Source organism: Antechinus flavipes, chromosome 4 (genome assembly GCF_016432865.1).
Source record: "Antechinus flavipes isolate AdamAnt ecotype Samford, QLD, Australia chromosome 4, AdamAnt_v2, whole genome shotgun sequence".
NCBI classification, from domain to species: domain Eukaryota; kingdom Metazoa; phylum Chordata; class Mammalia; order Dasyuromorphia; family Dasyuridae; genus Antechinus; species Antechinus flavipes.
Genome location: NC_067401.1, coordinates 365,575,855 through 365,592,214, shown reverse-complemented (window position 1 = coordinate 365,592,214; position 16,360 = coordinate 365,575,855). Strand labels below are relative to the sequence as shown.

The following is a 16,360-nucleotide window of genomic DNA, read 5'->3' as shown; positions in this document are numbered from 1 at the left end:
AAAAAAAAAAGCTCGGTATGGTTGGACGGCAAAAAGGAGAGTAATGTCCAGTGATCTAGAAAAATAGATTGGGGACAGGTTGTAAAGGGTTTAGAAGATTTTATTTTTGATTCCAGAGACAAAAGGGAGTCACTGGAATTTATTGAGTAGGGTAGCAAAATACCTGTGCTTAAGGAAAGTCCCTTTGGCCTGAAGTCAGATAGAGACTTGACGCAGGGAGATCAAGTAAGTAGCCATTACTTACAACAGTCTAGAAGACAGGAAAATTAGGACTGGCTATGTGAATAGAGAGAAAGGGTAGAATGTGAAAGATATCATGAAGATAGAAAAAGCAAGATTTGGCAATTGATCAAATATGTTGAGTAAGGTGATATCAACAGTACCAGTCCCAGAAAAAGGAAGAATCACGGTACCTTCAATAGAAATAAGACAATTTGGAAGAGGGGTGAGTTTTTGGAGAAAGATAAGAAGTTCTGCTTTAGACATGTTGACTTTGAGATTATTGTGATTATTAGTGACACTTGTAAAAAACTGATTGTGGACCTAGGAGTATTTTCAGCTGACTTTGCCCATAGATGAATTGATCTAGAACCCAAATGTGGAACTTTTGAGCAGGAGTATAAAAGCAGGACTTTGGTTGAAAAACTTCTAATAACCACAGGGACCTCTTTGTCGATTGCTTTTAGCCTACTTGTGAGCAGCTTTGCCTGCCTTTTTCTCCCCAAACTGCTCTTTAACCATATTGAGAATTGCTTTTGTAGAATCTTTGTTCTTTCTCCTTAGCCCTCCACCGTTATCTTCCCCCTCTAGAATGTAAGCTCTTTTGGGGCAGGGACTGGCTATGTTATGAGGAGTGGAGATTCATAGTTTGTAACTTCTATAACATCTAATAGATAGGGAATCTGAAAAGAAACTTGTGCTTCAGAATAGGAAATAAAATGATGACTTTAGAGTTTCAAAGGTGTGTCTACTCACCTAGGCACCCATTCTTACAAGAATGTAAAACAAATCTTTCTTGCATTCATGAGTGAGTCAGTGAAGTTCTTGGTAAAATATTTTGTTTCTTACAGTAGTATTTATAAAGTGCTTTAAAGTTTGTAGAGTGCTTGATGAATATTGCTTCATTTTATCCTCAAAACAAGTTAAGGAGGTAATTGCTATTATTCTCATTTTATAGTTGAGGAAACTGAGGCAATAAAGAGGTTAAATGATTTGCTAAACTTCACATAGCTCAGGACAGATTTGAACTAAGGTCTCCCTGACTCCAGCTCCAGCCCTCTCATCCTCTGAGCCACCAAGTGCCAATAACCATATGTTAATTACCAATTTGTATAAGGCAGTAGGAATAGGTGCTCAAGAAACAAAAATGAAAAGTATAGTCCCTGACTTCAAGGAGCTTAAAATTTGACAAGGAAACGATGTTATGTGAACAAACAAGTATGATCCAAGATTGAATGTGTTTGTTTAATGTACATCAGATTGTTTGCTGTTTAGGGGAGGGAGCAGGGTGAGTAGGGAGAGACAAAGATCTGGAATACAAGGTTTTGCAAAAGTGTATGTTGAAAACTATCTTTGCATGTATTTGAAAAAATAAAAAGCTTTCAAAAAAGAATTGCTTTTGAAACATATTGGAATATGTGTATGAACATATTTACATATGCATATGTGTATCATTATGTAATATACGTATGTTTTAGATGCTCTATGTATATATTATTATTATTATCAAATGGACTATTTGATTCCTTAGGCTCCAAATGATCCAATGTGGAACAATAAACTTGACACACCAGAAGTGACTCTGTGATATGACAGATACTCATTCAGAAAAATGACATAGCTTCTAATTATTCATGTCAGATTAATAAAGTCACCTCAGTATCCCTCAAAAGGGAATTACCAATCTCCTTAATTTACTGTTCTTCCTGAACTAGGAGGAAAAAAATGGTCCTCTCCCTCTTGGTACCACTTGGGATCTTTACCACAATGCCATGTGGCATAGGAAGCTCCTATCTCCTTAGAGAGTATAATTCTACTCTGTGGGAGACCCTGAAACTGATTAAGCTCCAGTGGATCGGTGGTTCATTTTCTTTTTCTTTCATTCTTCAAAATTCAGATTATATATGAAGTCTCAATTCTCATCTGCCTCTTCTTTTTAAAGTATTCCTTGCATATTTTAATATTTAATTTTCCCTTAAAAACCTGGTAAATGTTCTTCCAGCCCTTTTATCTTTGTCGCTTGTCAGGTAGGTAGTTATCACTTGAGATTGGTGAAAACATGTTAAATCACTGAAATATTTGTTGTATCCTCCATGTTGGCTGAATCATATCTTCAGTTCTATATAACTCTTACTGATTGATCAAGGACATTTGCTGTGTTGGGTACTTTCTGAGGGAATCGTTAAATAGGACACATTTCCCAGTGTTTTCTCAGGCTTTCCTCCTGCCTTATCTGACACTTACTTGCCTTTGACCTACAACTGACATATTCCTGGCACTAAAATAAGTAGTAATTGTCTTTAGCTGTTATCTAGAAGGTCTTTTGAAGATAGGGTAATTAATTTCCAAGAATTAATAAATGTCTTCTAATTTAATATCAAGACTGGATATGGCTTTTGGGGAGAAGGATCCCCCCAAAATAGGAAGAGGGAATTGAACTACTATGCAGTCTTAGTGAAGTAGAAGGGTGGTGTAATGAGGTTTTTGTTGTTGTTCAGTCATTTCAGTGGCTTCCAACTCTTTGTGATCTTATTTGAGGTTTTCTTGGTCAAGATGCTGGAGTGGCTTGCTCTTTTCTTCTTTTTTTAAATTTTATTAAAGCTTTTTATTTACAAAACATATACATGGGTAATTTCCAACACTGACCCTTGCAAAACTTGTTCCAAATTTTCCCCTCCTTCCTCCTGCCCCCTCCCCTAGATAGCTGGTAGTCCAAAACATGTTAAATATGTTAAAATATATGCTAAATCCAATATATGTATACATATCTATACAGTTATCTTGCTGCACAAGAAAAATCAGATTAAGAAGGGGGAAAAAAACACTGAAAAAGAAAACAAAATGCAAGCAAACAACAACAGAAAGAGTGAAAATGCTATGTTGCGGTCCACACTCGGTTCCCACAGTCCTCTCTCTAGGTGTAGATGGCTCTCTTCATCACTGAACAATTGGAACTGATTTGCATCATCTTATCGTTGAAGAGAGCCATGTCCATCAGAATTGATCATTGTATAGTCTTCTTGTTTGCTATTTCCTTCTGCAGCTTATTTTACAAATGGGGAAACTGAAGCAAACAGAATTAAGTGATTTGACCACAATCACACAACTAGTAAGTGTCTGAAGCCAAATTTGAACTCAGAAAGATGGGTCTTCCTTATTCTAGGCTTGCACTCTAAGCACTATGCCATGAGTGCTAAGTTTTGACTCTTTGCATAGGTGACTGGGAAACCACTGAGAATTTTTGAACAGGGGGATAACATCTGTAAAGAAATGTTTTAGGAAGTTTATCCTGGAAATTGATTGTGGCATGAAGGATGGATTAGAGTGGAGAGGGATGTTTCAAGATTGTTTGGTGTTTCCGAAGTGAAGTCATAATGGCTTAGAATAGGGTATATTAGCTTTGAAAATAGAAAGAGATGGATTCAGGAGATATTACAGTTGATAGATCTCAGGGATTAGATATGAGTGAAAAAGAAGTTGAAGACTAGTTGCGAATGACTGTGAGGTATTAAACCTTTGTTATTGGGGAAATAATAGTCTCAATGATAAACATAAGAAAATTGCTAATAAAGGAAACGGAATCTTAGGAAAAGCTAAGTTCATATTTAATGACAGTTGAATGATACCCCTTAAGCAGCTGAAGATTCAAAACTAAGAACAGAACATTCATTATAAATATAGCAATTATCTTATGGTGGGGATGAAAGCCAAATTCAAGAGGTTGAGGAGTAAATGGATGATAGGGTGACATAAGCAGCACATATAGATTATGTTCAGAGAAATTTGATGGTAAAAGGAAGCTGATAGATGAAAACTGGCTTAAGGAAGTTGCAGGAATGAAGGGTTTTTTGTTAGTTTTTGAAGATAAGAGAGAACTAATTCTATATATAAGCATAGAGGAAAAGAACCAGTGCTAAAGAAACACTAAAGAGTTCATAGAGATAGAGAGGAAAAGAAAGCCATTGAGACAGTGACAGAGATAGACAGACAGATTAGACAGAGGATAACTAATTCACAGACATAGATTCAGAACTGGCAAGGACTAATTTTAAAAATGAGGATTTACACAAAGTGATTTGCACAAGATCACACTAGTAGTAAGCAGCAAAGACAGAATTTGATCCTAAACCCATTCAGTATTATTTCCCACATACCATATCTGTAATAGGATATGCAAGTGGAGACATTCTGTAAAGATTGTAAGATCATTGTAAGACTAATCTACATTCTAGTTAGAGGAATAAGAAATACAAAGAGCATGAATGAGCATGAATAACATTTTGTACATGTTTGTATTTGTATGTGTAAATTTGTCTCATAAGGAAACTAAGTGGAACAGACATGACTAAGAGGGTATATTAAGGAATCATGGATTGATTAGATGTAAGTGGTGAGCAACAGTAGGGATTCCAACATAAGAGTAGTCAATTAGGTCTAGAGGAAGAAGACAGTTTTTAGATAGAGTGTGTCAAGTAGAATTGGTGACCATCAAATAACAGAGGGGTTGGTGAAAATAGAGGGGATCATTTTAAAGGTATGTGTTGGACTAGATGGCCACTGAAGTTCATTCCAACTATGAAATTATATGATTCTGTTTGACTGGGAAGAGAAGCAACCCATAATTCAGGAAGACCCAAATTCAAATCCAACCTCACTCAATTTCCTAGCTTTGTGACCCTGGCTAAGTAATCAAACCTCTGACAAAATGGACCTGCTGGCTCCAATGAAGAAGGAAATGGCAAACCACTCTAGTATCTTTGCCAACAAACAAACAAAACAAACCAAAAACCAAAAACAAAAACTCAAATGGGATCACAAAAAATGGGACAAACCAGAAAGATTGAACAACAACAAATGACTGAGCAAAAGCTTCATTTACTAAGATCAGTGATAATTCTCAGGGAGCAGTTTCACACAGTTCCCACCCCTCTTTGCAGAGGTGGGAACTTATGAATATGAAATATTAGATTATGATATGTTGGTTGATTGTCTCAAGGGCTAGGAACAGGAATTGCATCCATAAATTTCTCTAATATTGAGAACTCTATTATGATGAAATTTCCTCTACTGATGCAGGTTGGCATCCTCTCTGAAATTTAGAATGTTAGGGAATCACATAGAGCACTGAATTGCCTGGGGTCTTACAGTCAGTATTTATCAGAGATAGTGCTTGAGTAATAGGAATCAAAAGTTCCAAAAATAACTCTCATTATTTCACACACACTCTCTCAGTGCTTTTATTAAACTGCTTTTCTTTCTTTTTTTTTCCTCAACAAGCAAATAGCAAATAGAAGTAACCAGGGAAAGAGTAAGAGATATTTTCAGAAATTTTATATATGTATATACATATATGTGTGTGTGTGTGTGTGTGTGTGTGTGTGTGTGTGTGTGTGTATTTATATATAGACATATAAATACACATACACATAAAATCTAAAACAAATCAACAAAAATAAGAAAAATCAAAAATTTAAAGGCAATTTCAGTGACTTTGTATCTAACCCAGTGCTTACCAGAGTGCTTTACATATAGTAGTAGCACTTTAATAAATGTGTTAAAGTGAATTGCTGAACAATAGCCAGAAGCTGTAAACTAGTTTCCATTTACAATCTTCTTTTAATTCAAAAAAGTTTATCTTCAGTTTTCTGAACCTTGCTTATCTTAACTGTTTTTCAATAAAATTTCCTGTAGGAAATTAACCCCAAAAGAAAGTGGCATATTTTATTCAATGTCTACAGTATTATACAGAGCAGGTAGGTGGTTCAGTGGATAGAATGCCAGGTCTGAAATAAAGAAGATTCATCTTCTTGAGTTGAAATCTGGCCTTATACACTTATTAGTTGTGTGACCCTGGGCAAGTCACTCAACTCGTTATGCCTCAGTTTCCTTATCTATAAATGAGCTGGAGAAGGAATTGGCAAATCGCTCCAGTTTCTCTGCCAAAAAAAAAAAAAAAATCATAAACCCCAAATGGGATAATGGATTGAGAAATGACTTAATAACAACAAAACAGTTTTATATATCCCAGGAGGTAATCTTTTAAAAATAGGCATCATATTGTATTTGATCCTATTAACTCCAGAGGGCAAAATGCAGAGTAATATATGGAAGTTTCCAGCAGGCCATTTTTGCTTTCTTAACAATTATTGCTGTTCAGTGGAATCCAACTCTTTAAGTCCCTGTATGGCGTTTTCTTGGCAAAGAGAATTGAGTGGTTCACTATTTCCTTCTGCAATGAATTAGGGGAAACTGAGGTTAAGTGACTTGCCTGGTTTCACAAAGTAAGTGAGTAACTGAAGCTGGATTTGACCTCAGGTCTTCTTGATTCCAAGCCTGACACTCATATCTAGACTACCTCATTGCCCTTTCTAACAATTAGAGCTATCCAAAAGCAAAATGGGCTATATTTGAAAGTAGTAGGTTCCCTCTCAGTAGAGATTTTCAAGTTGACTAGATGACCACTTGTTGAGAATATTATAATTTTTTTTGTTCTAAATCTAGATTGGACCAGATGACCTCTGAGGTGCCTTCTAGTTCTGAAATTCTCTGATTTTCCATGATAAGTGTCACAAATAGAGTTTGCCAAAGCAACAAGTCAACGGTATTGAAAAAGAAATGCTTTGCTGAGATTGCAGATCCTTCTCAGTGCAGATTGTCTATTACTACATCCGACAGCCTGGCTTAATCTGTAGGAGTACTTTCACCCTAGGTGGGAGGGTAAATATTTGGGGAAAAAAATTGGGGAACAAAAAGAAATTAATTTTTAAAAAGTAAAGCTTTACAAAGTTTAGAAGAAAGGTCTTTTTCTATTGAAAGTACATTTCAAAGTCCATTTATAGAGCAAGTCAGCTCTGTGAGCCTGCTCTGTTCTCAGTCCCATGGCTACACAAGGCAAAAAAGACTCACTTGTAATGGAAGTTTAGCAGCAAAAGATAGTAGAAAATCACCTCGAATTAAAAAGAAAAGCTAATTTGCATTAGGGTGTCTGTACATCCTCAAATTAAAGAAGCTCATCTGTCAATTTAGGAAAAACAAATCCAGAGTTGAAAAGTTAAACAAGGAAAGAAGAAAAGGCAAATGTTGAAAAACAAATAAATCCAGTGTAATGAAAACTAGACAACTTAAGCAGAGTCTTTAAATTGTATTGTGGTCTTAGAAATCAGGAGATAGTTGTAGGCTATAAGACCTCTCCTAGAGGATAGTGTTCACAGCCTCTGCTTTAGACTTTGAACTTGTAATGTATTCTGCTCCTCTTTTCTTTATTAATTCTACCTTTCACTTTTGTCTAAACTGCAATGAAAACCAGTTGAGATATTTAAAATTCATTCATTTCCATCTTTTCTCTAATTAAAGGTCTTGGGTATCAACCAAACTTCTTAAGTCTTTCTCTCGTTGATTCATTTTTATGTTGGCTGGCTCAAGCTGTTCAGTTTTCCCCCCTATCAATTACCCAGGAATGTCTGAATAGAATGTACAATCTTTGTTTCCAGCTTTTAAAAAAAAATTGGTGAGCCTAATAATTTCTTGATTTGTCTCTCATAACAGCTACCCAAATTTAATGAACTCCAGTTCCCTTTGCCAGATATATATATATATATATATATATATATATATATTAAAATGAGTGAAGAGCCATATAGAAAAAAAAAAAAAAGAATGAAAGTATAGAGTAAGAATCACTAGAAAGATGCACACCAAATTTTTTATTTTAATATTAAAAAAAAAAAAACCCAGAGCACTTCACATGGCTGGAATGTTAGACCAAAAGATACTATTGATAATTTTTAAAAAATATTATGCAGAGGAAAAGGTAATTGGTATCAAAATATTAAAATCAAAATACACAATCTGACTTTATAAGCTATAAACTGCAAAAGTGGCAAGAAACATATGCTATCAATTGTAATCATTCTTTGTTTCAGTTTTGCTTAATGGGGGGGAAATATATTCATCTTGGTTGTAGTGGAGAAGTGGTTATGCTTATGTGTTTGTTGGGACATAGTCTGCTGTGGCAAAACAAAAAATACCAATAAAACAACATTTTAAAAACCAGAATACTATATTAGGGGTCTAGAAATGTAAAAATTCTTCCTCAGTCCCTACAGTCTAAAGTGTGAGATCTCTAATTTTAAAAATCGTGTCTAATAGTGAGTACCAATCAATACTAATATAAGAATAGGATGCATTTTATTCCGTTATTTTTATGAGAAAAATGAAGTGGGGCAATCTGTAAGTGTAAAAGATTCAACTAGCTTAGATATTTACTCTTCACTTGAAACCTATTTTGTAGAGACAGGAGAGGGAAAGAGATGAACATTAAAACAGATAACTAAAAACATCGCAAACAGAGAGAAGAATAACAAGAATCCAGATGTAGTATTTCTAATAAAAATAATATTCCCTTCTCAAAAAAAAATTGGTATAGTTCTGAAGAGTTTACATCAGACAGTGGATCATTTATATACATATCATTTAGCTTAATAAAACCAATGCCAATAGAGCTCAGAATATGAAAAATAGAAAACTATATCTCTAGATCAATCGTCCCTATCACCACAGTACTTAAATCTTTTGACAAAAGGACTAACTTACCAGGGAATGTATCAAAGGAAGATGAATAATATTTTCTTTTGTCTTATACCCTAGGCTGCTCCAGACCCAAGACCAAAGGGACCCATATGGTCTGCTCCACATGAACTGGTCAAAGGCTAGGATAAAAAATGGGTCTTGTGTCTTTTATTGTTATCTTAACACGGAAATAAAAATGGGAAAACACTTCTTCAAAAATGAGCACTTTGATAAAACAAGTCAAATAATTTTCTAATAAATGGATCACAGATGTCTAAAGCATTGCCATGTTATTTTCCATATTTGTCTATGTCTGTTTATCTTTTCTAGCATTTGCATTTTGTAACTTTCTTTTGTTATTTAGAGATATATAAATCTTTATAATATAAGAAAAAGATAAAACTGGAACCAATGTAAAGCAGCTGAGATAAATTAAAAATGTGTTCGTTAGGATCATATTGACACTTCTGTCATTGTCCCCGTTTTTATGTATTGGCCAACTATTCTTGCCTTATTTTAATTCTAACATAGACCAAATGTTATGTTATACTTTCACATAATGGCTTATGTAACAAGATATAAAATTTTCACTCAGTTGTCATCTTTCACAAAAGAGTCATAACCACCATTCTACTTTATTAATGTATTGATTTACTCACTTGAAAATTATTGAACATATAATATGTAAAAGGCATTTGTGTTAAACTCTTGAGGGTTACAGAGATATGCAAGAGAAAATTTTTCTCTTAAATAGTTTACAATGCAGTTTAATTATTCCTTCCTTTTGGGGAAAGAATGTGCTTCAGTATAACTCTAACCTAGCATACATAACTGCAAAGTTCTTCCAAGGAAATCCTAGTTCATTGTCTATATATTCTCTTCCCTTATTCCAATCAAATTGATCCTTCTAACTCCTTTTTTTTTCTCTTAATTTTGCACCTACATTCTATGTCAAATACCACTAAAAGAAGTATACTCTTATTGTGACTTTAGAAAGTCCACAACTTAATGACAAGATACACAACAAAAATAGATTCTTTAATAGACTAACTCCAATTTATCCTATATATATCTTGTATGTTTGCAAGTTGTTTCCCCTATTAGAATTTTAGCTCCTTGAGGTCAGGGATTGTTTTTGCCTTATTTATATCATCTAGCATAATACCTGGTACCTAGTAAGCATTTACTAAATACTTACTGACTGATTTTTCAGTGAGAAATTACAATTTACCAGTATACAAACTGAGATGGAGATTGGCTAAGGCACTAGTCCCCTATATTTATCCATCCATCCATGTAATATCCATATCTATTCTACTATATCAAATATCTATATCTTATATCTATATCAAATTCTATCTCTACCACACCAGAGAGTGGTAGAATCTTAGAATATAAGATCCCAACAAATGAGAGAAGATTGAATAGTATGAAGCAAGAAAATAACAAATTTATAATTCTCAACATCCAGAAGAGTTTAGAAAGAACCCCTGGCTAGATCATCATATTACTCAAAGGCTACTATTGGTAGATTTCTTTTATGAAATTTTCTCTTCTGCAAACAGCTTTGATTAAAAAACAAAACAAAACCTCCCATGGCAATAAAAATATGACATACTGTTCAGATTGAAGAGCCTCTTTAGATCTGTTACTTTGTTCTAAGGTTTAGTGCAATCTTTTATTTTAAGATCTAATGAATGAGAATGGGTAGGACACTCTTCCTACTTGAGTCTTTTCATAAAATCCATGCCTAAATAACATTTTTGTCTTCATTAAATGGAACAGATCCAAAATGATAAATATACATTCAAATTATTGTGAAGTTTTCTGTTAAAAACAGAGAACTTACTACATGAAAGGCTCCTTCATTTTTTTCTTCATTTGTACAAAATATTCTTAGGTATCTGCTAATCTTAATTTTTTCACAGTTACAAGTATTTGGAGGAGGACAAAGGAACGATTTATTTTTTTCTTTATTTTTTTCTCCCTTTGGTCTCATAGTTCTTAACTGAACTTCCAGAGATTGTTGCTCTCTAAAATTTCACCATTGCCATTTCACATCTAGTTAAACAATGACTTTTTCTTCACAGGAAGTTCTTCGATCTATTTTGATCTTTTTCTTTTTTTCAAATGACTGACACTGCTTTTGAGGATCCTTCCATTCCTAGATACCTCTCAGAAGCTCCTTTTATTTTGTTTCTGGGGCTTCCCTTCCAGCTCTAAATTCTATGATCTTAAGCATTAAAAAAGGAGACTATCATGGTACTGACTACAAGGGACAGTGGAAAGTATACATGATTTGGAGTTAGAGACTTAAGTTTGACTCCTGTCTCAGATTCAACTTGTATGAGTGAGTGTGTGTGTGTGTGTGTAAGAGAGAGAGAGAGAGAGAGAGAGAGAGAGAAGAGAGAGAGAGAGAAGAGAGAGAGAGAGAGAGAGAGAGAGAGAGAGAGAAAGAGAGAGAGAGAGAGAGAGAGAGAGAATCCCTCTGGGACCAAGTTCTTATAAAATCTATAAAATGAAGAAGTTGGACCAAATGGTCTCCTAGGTCCCTTCCCTATGGAAATAGCCTGCTCCTATTAATTTCCTAGGATGTTGAGAATGAAAGTTCTGATTCCCAGATAAGACTTTTTTCTTAAATTAAACTTTAAAAAAGCATAATATCTACAGGATTAATTTTCCAAAGAGAATGATGGTAAGAACCGGGTAGGAATTTGATTAGACACAGCAACAAAATGAAGAAATACTATCTTTCGGCTATTTACCTGTTTCAGTATCTTCCTTAGCGCTGTCGGCAGAGCAGTAACAGCAGTCTAGAAAGACAATGTAGTTGAGCACATTGAAGAAGAGCCCAATAATCCCAGCAATGAGGACCAACAGGGCTTCTTCCGTCTTCTGAGGATTGATATACCTCTTGATGGCTTCAACCAGGATGCTAAACATGAGGGCCACGGCAAAGATGGTATTGCCAAATGCTCCCAACACTTCTGCACGGGGCAAGCCATAAGTGTTCTTCCTATTCTGTTTGATCGTACTGACCCGACCCCAAACAGACCTATGATCATGGAAATGAGGTGAGAGAGGACGGCAAAGGCATCGGAGGCCAAGGAGAGAGAGTTGCCAATGTATGCAATGGTTAGCTCCATCACAAAGAGAAGCAGGCTCACCACGCACATGAGGGACAAGCGACAGCTTCTCCCTGTGTAACGACCCATGTTGTCTTGGCCCTCCCACTTGGCTCCTCCAGTTCCCAGGAAGGTCTGGGCCCCACTGGGAGCAGCTACAGATTTCTTGATTACAGCTCCCCAGGATAACTCTCTCCTTCAGCCTTTCAGGGCTTGTCATATTTGGAAAGCACTTTTTATAGGCCCTAGTAAAGCAATAAAATGGTTTAAAGGGCAATTAAGCAAGGGGACATCACGTGAGCCCAATGGGGAAATGGACAACATGGGGATCCCCTAGCTTCAGATGTAGTTCTGTTATTGAAAAATATATATCGAACTGGTGAAAATCCCATGCCATAACAAGTGGGTAGTTCATCACCACTTGCTGACTTCCTATCTTTTGAAGCCATGACATAGAATGTAAGATTATTTCAGCGAAGCAAGATTCATCTAATACAAAAAAGCTTTTCTAATCTGCTTTGTAGATTATTTGGAATGCTACTTGCTGTACAGCATGAGGAATTTCAGGAGGAGATCAGCACTGAAGTGAGGGACAGCTGAAAGGTGAATCTTCAAAATAAAAGGTTTGCTTCCTGTCAGCTCCTTTTCTTAAAGACTTTCCTTAAGTTCAAAGACAAATATTATCTTATACATTGTCCCTGGGAAGATAAGATATATTCTCTATTGTTGGGGAACAAGAGGGCAGAGAATTTGCTCTTCTAATGTTCAATTATCTAAATTCCTCTGGCTTCATACAGCCAGGGAATTACTCTCCAGTGTTTTGGGATATATTCACTTTTTAAAATGAGTGATAGCAACTTTACTAAGTAATATTTTGAGTGGTTCCCCCCCCCATTTTATAAATTCATAAAATCTTTTTTAAATTATTCTAATATATTCTATGAGTAAGGATTTTCAAATTTAAAATAAGAGTTTTGAATTCAATGGCACAATTTTCAAAATCCTTTTCACATTGTTATAAACTAAGTATTTTTCATCTGCTATTTCAAGTTGAGACATTTCTTTTAAACTTATTCTGTCTCCCAGAAAAGAAGGGTTTGAAACAAAACTAAGCTATTTCTGAATCAGATTTATATAATAGCTCTCTATCTAAGCTTAATTTCTTTTTATTATATTATTGTGATTCTATAGGAGTAGACATTTATTCTTCCTGGTTTGTGCAGCTGCAATTGAACCCACACAGAGATTTACTAGAGAGCAGCGATTATTTTGTTATCTTCCTTGGTCTATAGCATAACACATAGTGTAGCACCTTGCAGCTTTTGCAGTAGGTACTGAGTAAATATTTGTTGAATGAACAAATTAATGAGAAAGATAAATGGCAGGCCGGCAGGGTAGTGCAAAGTTAGGAGTCAAAGACCTGAGTGCCCAGTCCTAGCTTTGCTGTTGACTATGAGTTTAAGGCATTTTACTGTGCTGGGCCTGTTTTCTCACCTGTGAGATTCAAACAATGGACTGATTCATCTCCAGGAATTCTCTTAAGTGTTGTTGTTTGTCCTTCATTCTCAAAGAGGACCATGATATTTGGGAGATGAGCCATGACACGCAAGTGAATTGGATTAAAATGAGGGAGGGCTATGCAAGGTCACCTGCCTCATTTTCCCCTCCAGAGCCACCTAGGTCCAATGACAGGTATAGATCAGGATGATTGGAGATGCAAGTCTTAATCTGATGTAATTATCCTAGCAGAAGGCAGAAAGGGATTTTTATCTTAACTTCTGAGCTAATGTTACTTTCTAAAAATATAAACTATTAGAAGCCTATCTTCAAAAGAACCTGACAGGCTCATGCAGAAATTAATCTAACATGTTTCTTTTGTATTTTATTTTGTATTTATTTTGTATTTTTACGATTTTGACTAACAATCTAAAAGTTGGACAGTGGTCCTAAAAATCCATTTACTCATTTATTTATTTATTTATTCATTCATTCATTCATTCATTCATTCATTTATTTATTTATTTATGTGCCTATTTATTTATTTATTTATTCGTTCATTCATCCATTCATTCATCCATTCATTTATTTATTTATTAATTTATTTATCTATTTATTTATTTATTTAAGCACATCATACATTTTCATTTCACATTTGGTTAAGAGGGTGCAGAAAAAAAATTGCCAACTACAGAGTTGAGAGACCTGGGTTCAAAACTGATTTTTGACACTTCAATTTGTGCAATCTTGGGAAAGTCTCTTCACAGATTAAAACCAATTTCCTTATCTGTAAAGTATGGGGAGATAGATGAGCTAGAACCTCCAAATTCCCTTCCAGTTCTAAAATTGATCTTGTAACAGCCACAATGTGGAAAACATTGCATAAGCACAGTTACACACAAAACATAAGCCAGTGTATTGGTTGCCCTCTCCCCGAAGGTTGATAGACTCACTATTTATTGACATTACTGACAACATGCTTAAGGGAGGTAGGGGAGGAAGTGGGGCAGAAGTCACATTAAAATGACCCTTAAGAGTAATTTTTTCCTGCAAAAACAAACAATTTGAATAAGTTTAGTACCTATCAAAGTTAGATTTTATTACATTAGGCAAAGAGAAACAATTAAATTTAATACTTTGACTCCGCCTATTGTGGAATATACACATCCAAACTCCATATTTATGGCTACACCTTGGTTATTCAGCTGAGAGTAAGAAGGAACATTCCAGACAGATAGCCATCATTTTATTCACATTTTGCAATGCCTTCTTTCAGGCTGCTCTTTGTGATGGGAAACTTCAGTGATAGTGAACTCTTCTCCAGTTCAGTTTGTAAGAATGTTGAGCCGGTGCTCCCCCACTCAAGATACTGTTCATGATATTCCCTTGTCACGTGACTCAGATCTTGAGCTGAACTGGGTTGGGCAGATTCTTCTGCAGAGAGCAGCTCAACCAATAGCCAAGGCTTTCTTGGAAGGGCTGAAGTGATGAGTACAGGTCAAAGGTCAATTTGGGAATTAAGGTGCCACTGGCTCCCTCCTCCAGACAGGAAGCTGCTGGCATCAAACTTTTGTTGCTGGTAACAAATAAAAACATCAAGGTACGAACAATATAGTTATATGGCAGAAGAGAAATATTAACAGCTCGGGTCAAAGATAAACAGTGGGATCTACCTAGACTTTCCACACCCAAAATACCAATCCCTTATCTATTTGCCATCCGCTTTCATTATGACTCTCACATATCAGGATGAAGACATCTTTGTGTCTTCCTCTACAAGCAGGTCAAATGACTTAATAGAATTACCCAGGCTTTAATTTTTTTGTAAACAATTTTTCTGGTTTGTTGGAATCAAAAAATATATTTTTAAAAATTGTCTTAGTTGAACTAAAAGTAATTTCAGCTTAAATAAGATGTAAAGTGGAACTGTGCTTGTCCTTTTGTATGTTAACTTTCCAGAAATGGATCTTGTTTCACACTGACTCCACTAGCTGTTTTGAAATTGATATCATATGATTCTAATAGTCCTCAAAGGTTTTGATAAAGACCTCATTTCTAAAATATATAGAGAATTGACTCAAATTTATAAGAATTGAAGCCATTCTCCAGTTGATAAGCAGTCAAAGGATATGAACGATTTTCAGATGAAGAAATGTGAAAAGGTGCTCTAAATCCCTACTGATCAGAGAAATGCAGAGTAAGACAACTCTGAGATATCACTACACACGTGTCAGATTGACTATGACAGGAAAAGATAATGACAAATGTTGGTAGGGATGGAGCAAAACTGGGACACTAATACATTGTCGGTGGAGTTGTGAAGTGATCCAACCATTCTAGAGAGCAATTTGAAACTGTGCTCAAAGGATTATCAAACTGTGCATACCCTTTAACTCAGCAATGTCTCTCCTGGGTCTGTAAGTCAGAGAGATCACAAAAGAAGAGAAAAGGACCCACATATGCAAAAATGTTTGTGGCAGCTTTTGTAGTGGCAAGAAACTGGAATCTGAGCGGCTGCCCATCAGGTAGAGAATGTCTCAATAAGTTATGGCATATGAATGTTATAGAATATTATTGTTCTATAAGAAATGATCAGCAGGATGATTTCGGAGAGGCCTGGAGAGACCTACATGAACTGATGCTAAGCAAAATGAGCAGAACCAGATCATTGTACATGATGATCATTTCTGACAGATGTGGCTCTTTTCAACAATGAGGTGATTCAGGCCAGTTCCAATGGTCTTGTGATGAAGAGAGTCATCTGCACCCAGAGAGAGAACTGGGGATTGAATGTAAATCACAACATAGTATTTTCACTCATTTTGTTGTTTGCTTGCATTGTTTTCTTTCTCATTTTTTTCTTTTTGATCTGATTTTTCTTGTGCAGCATGATAGTTGTGCAAACATGTATAGAAAAACTGCACATGTTTAATATATATTGGCTTACTTGC

At 35.4% G+C, this 16,360-nt stretch overlaps 1 long non-coding RNA gene across 1 annotated transcript in view; it reads left to right on the top strand.

Moving 5' to 3' along the window:
- Positions 1–200: 200 nt before the first annotated feature.
- LOC127562507 (uncharacterized) overlaps positions 201–16,360 on the top strand; it is a 33,224-nt gene continuing 17,064 nt past the window's right edge. Inside the window, exons 1-2 of the long non-coding RNA XR_007953685.1 lie at positions 201–445; positions 12,437–12,535. This is a non-coding gene — a long non-coding RNA (uncharacterized LOC127562507). The remainder of the gene's footprint in view (positions 446–12,436; positions 12,536–16,360) is intronic.